Raw genomic sequence first — 5,270 nt, 5'->3', positions numbered from 1 at the left:
GTGAATTGGGTGTTAATTTAAATTAAAAACCTTCTCGCAATATAATGAAATTCATAAGAAATTCTGAGTATAAAAATAATGAATCAACATAAGCATAATCATAGTAGTAAAATGGTTTAGCTGGAAATATAAAGAAGTAAGGGAAGAGAAGATGCAAAATGTGATTTATCCTGGTTCAATCCTCACCGACCTACATCTAGTCCGTAGGCTCCCCTTGAGATTTTCAATCTACTATCTCCCTCAAGTTTAACACGGGTACTTGAGAACCACTACAACCATAAGTTTGATCCGGGCACTTGTGTCACCACTTACAATCCTTAGACTAACCAGTCTATTCAACAACAACCTCTCACTGAGGTAAATACTCCCCCTTACACGCCGTAAGGATACAATCTGATAATGAGAAAGAAGATTGAATATTTCTTCTCTCAAAGAACTGATAGATGAATCTTCAGCATGTTTGGGAAACTCTCCTCTCTATCTTACGAACGCATATGTTTTAGTCTATGAAGTACAGAGACAGGGAATTTTCTCTCGGAGCTCTAAATGAGAATATGTTGATTCGGCATTTTAGCATTTAATGTTGTAAGCTCAGACTCTTCTCTTTTTTTTCTTGTTTTGAATGCCCTTCATTTATAGATGATATTGGGCATCTAACCATTGAGCATCTTCTTCCCGTTTGGCTCGAAGAATATGACTGTTGAAACTAGCCGTTAGAAGCTTCTGACAAAAGTTGATTCTTCACATCATAAATTCATTGTGGCTCTGTACCTGAAATAATCTTCCTCAAATCAAGTGATAAGTATCTAATAATCTTAGAAACAATAAGTTGGAAAACATGGAATCAATCATCAGATATTCAGATATTCAGAAAATAAGATGAACTTACTTAATCGATGTCTTGATCGACAATCATTTGATCGATCATATTATCGATTAATTATATAAAGAAAAGATATAACAGATATTTGCAATTATCTAATAGATTATGGATCATATGATGATCGAACAAATAATCGATAAATGATGAAGTATGTATGCAGTGAGCTTTAAATGGATTATGCAAGGATAATCTTTTTCAAGTTACGTTTGCCTTCGTATCCTTTTACTAGAGAGTTATGTGTAAAAAGAAGGCTGAGAAAAGTTTAAAGATAAAAAGATAAAATATTTCAAAATCATCATAAAATACTGTTATGAAATGAACCTGTACAATGATTGAACAAGTGATCAAAAATTGTTTGATTGATCATATTATCAATAAAGCTAAGTATAAGAGAAATATATTTTCAAAGTGTGTTGATCGAATATTTTATCAATAAACAGTTGATAGGAGAAATGATTGATAAAAAGTTTCAAAGAGATTTTCACAGTGAAGTTACCGAATATAAGATGATCAAGTAAATGATCGATTAATGATTAATCGATTAAGTGATCAATAAAATATCATTGAAAACTTATTTCAGAAATACTAGAAAAAACCTTGATCGATCATGTTATGTGAAAACGGATGTTTCAGAAGATTAGATGATCGATCAATTTATCGATAATTAGATTATCGATCAAGTGATTGAAAAATACAACTTAAAAAGTAGCTCAGTGAAATAGTGATGATCGATCATTTAATTGATAAATCACAGATCGATCAAGTGATTGATAAAACAACCAAATAAAAACCTTGAACAAAAATAAACTAAGTGGGTTATTAAACAATGTTCGATCAGGTTATCGATAAATATCTAATCGATAAAGTGATCGATAAATGATGAAAGAAATAGAATATAACTTAAGTAGAAGAGTTTTACCATTTATGTATCTTCTTATCGATGACCTATTTATGGATTAGGTGATCGATAAATCTTATGTTATGAGTAAGGAAGTTCAATCTTTTTGCTGACAGCTTATCGATCAACCAATAATCGATTATTTCCTGCATCATCATTTATCTGATGGCTTATCGAAAACCTCATTTATCAATCAAGTGATCAATAAATACATTTATCCATAACATTATCTGAAAACCATTTATCCAAAAAGTTATTGATAAAACCTTAATAATGCATATGAAGATAAAAGAGAAGAATTAAAGAGATAGTACTAGGAACTCGATAAAGTGATCGAGTATGTAGTTGCTTGATCATCAACTCGAATATCAGTTTACTTAATAACTGGTTTCGAGTAACATCTGATAATGGCTTTTCATTTCTTCATTTCTTCTAGTGTTTTTACTCAATAACATGTTTGAGTAGCATCTTGCTCAAGAGCTTAATCAATCAATGTAGAACTTCTGGTCTTTGCCTCAATAAATTCAAATTCTGATTCAAGCAAAACGATGGTCAACTTTGAGTGATCATAAATCTTCCAATTCAACTCCATATTTTCAAAATGACCTATTCCTAGAAATCTCTTTGAGTCTACTTTCCAATGCAACAAGAACCACCCCAAAATTCATTGTGGTTACAAAGTTATCTTCATCACAATGACTGAAGGTCAGAATAAAGATGTTAAACCCAACTGTAATGTTTCAAACAGCATATCTCTATCATATGAAACTCTTTGGATCTGATCTTGGTGTCTATGAATCGTTTTCTGAGTCTAGTTTCATATGAATCAAGTTTGACCTCAAATGGATTTGTGGTTTAAGAGATATTAGAGAAATACCAAACCTATGTCAAAGCTGAACGAAGAACAGAGCATAACAGAGTATGTGTTTTATCGATAAATTGATCGATAAGTGGATGATCAATCAATTGATCAATAAATGCCCATGAAAATCACCTCTAAAGATTATTTTCAATGTTTATGTGAAGGGTGACTCAATATATGATTATATAACTTCCGGTTTGTGCATTTTAGCTTCCGATTGAGCCATTCAAACTTCTGATTGAGCATAGCAACCTTTAACATCAAATCTATGAACTTGAATCTTGATATTTCCATTTGATCTTGTAAGTTCTTCTTTGCTCAATCTCTCTTCTTCTTCTTCCTCTTGATTATTCTCCATAACTCAAATTTCAACATAACAACTCTTTTCTTTTCTTGAGGAAACTACACAAGATATTAAGTATGATAGTTAGTCAAAATATGAGGTAAATAATTTATGCAAACTTTTTACTCTATTATTTGACATCATCAAAACTAATCATATCTAACATTCTCTCCCTTTTTGATGATGGCAAATCCTTTGTGAAAAAATATGGATGATATGAAATCAAATTAGATGCAACATATTTTTCATGCCTATCTCTCCCCCTATTTGACATCAGTAAGAAATTTAAAGGACATAACACCTGTGTGAGCGGTAATCTCTCCCCCTATATCATTCTCGTCTCTCAGTGCATGCAAACCATGTAATGCATCAATATTCATAAATTATGAAAGAGAGGGTTTAGAAATGCTCATTTGAATTCGGCAAGTTGATAAATTGATCCATGAAGTCCATTGCCAGGCTTAATGCTCATTTGTATTGGCATTGGTGATTATGCTTTGAAGGTTGATGCCAATAATCTTTTTATCTTCAATCATTTCTCTTTTCTCCATATCTTGATTACGCATTAAATTATCAATCCTCAAATTTGATAATTTATCCTTGTAGTCCAAGGAGTTTCTTTCATAGCACAAATTCTCCTGTTATGAATTCAACAACTTCTTGCAAGGAGAATAGTTAGTACAATCAAATATCAAATGTATACATAATCCTTTCTATAAATTGTTTTCGGATTGGATCATGACAGGAAAATGTGAAAGCAACTCATCATCAAAACTAATCAATTGACAATGAATACAAATGAGTATACTATTTTGATGAAGGAGATGAGCTTTTAAGATATAAGACACATGTGAATGTGAAGTTCTCCTTTAATCAGAAATTGATGGGTTGGAGACTAAGGATGATCGGATAAGAATAGTAGAAACACAATGCATAATTATAGATCATGTTATAAAAAAAGCAATTGATCGAATATGTTATGAATTATTTTTTGTAGTGAGAAGTCATACCTGTCTAAGTTGATCGATCATGTGATCGATTAATAGTTATTCGATCAATTAATCAATAATTCTTACCCATTTGACTGATTTGATTGAGGAGTTCCATTCTGCTATTGATCGATAAATTGGGTGACGGATCAGGTTATCCATAATTATGCTCCCCATCATTTCTGGTCAGTTTCATTTGCCCTGTTGATCGATGAGTTGATCAATAAATTGGATTTATCAATTAGGTGATCGATTAAATTGAGTCATCTTCGAGACATGATTATCGATACTTTTATCGATCAATCCCTACTCTATTTACCTCTGTTTTTCAATGTCAAAACAGAGCTTTTTGCACACAAAAAATTCTATCTACTTCAATACTTAAGTTAGTTTCCTAATCATCAAAACATTAAATCTAAATACTCAAAATAAAGAAGTAATGCAGAATTTCTTACAACTCATTGGGATTTATCATTCCCAATTCTCTTCTAAAGTATTTGAACTTTTGCTAGTCGAGAGGCTTTGTGAAAATGTCTGCTATTTGATACTCAGTAGGAATGAATTCTACCTCCACATCTTTCTTTTGAACATGGTCCCGAATGAAGTGATGTCGAACATCAATATGCTTGGTTCGCGCATGATGAATTGGATTCTTAAACAGGCTGATTGTGCTTGTGTTGTCACACAAGATTAGGATTTCCTTCAACTTGATTCCCAAATCTTGTAATTGTTGTTTTAACCATAAAATCTGAGCACAACAGCTGGTAGTGGCAATGTATTCTGATTCTGTAGAAGATATGGCCACAGTGTTTTGTTTCTTACTAGACCACGAAACAAGACAGCCTCCTAGGAATTGGCATTGTCCACTGGTGCTTTTTTTTTGTCTGTTTTGTATCCTCTGTGATCAGTATCTGAGTATCCTATTAGATATTCTTCTCCTTTCTTTGGATAACATATTCCCAGATTTGGTGTTCCGACAAGATATCTGAGGATTCTCTTGACGACTTCTTCATATGATTACTTGGGAGCTAATTGATCTCTGGCATACATTCCCATGCTAAACTGAATGTTTGGTCTGCTTGCCATGAGGTAGAGTAGTGATCCAATCATCCCTCTATATTTAGTCAAGTTCACATCCTTGCCATTATCGTCCACGTCCAATGATATGGTTGAGCTCATAGGTGTATTTGCACTCTTGGTTTACTCCAAACCATATTTCTTCAGGAGTTCTCTGAGATACTTTGTTTGAGATATGAAGATCCCATTCTTCCTCTGTTTGATTTGCAACATGAGGA

The sequence above is a fragment of the Neltuma alba genome, unplaced genomic scaffold (assembly GCF_004799145.2).
Source record: "Neltuma alba isolate B1F8T4 unplaced genomic scaffold, ASM479914v2 tig00010337_pilon, whole genome shotgun sequence".
NCBI lineage: Eukaryota > Viridiplantae > Streptophyta > Magnoliopsida > Fabales > Fabaceae > Neltuma > Neltuma alba.
This window is presented reverse-complemented; position numbering follows the sequence as displayed.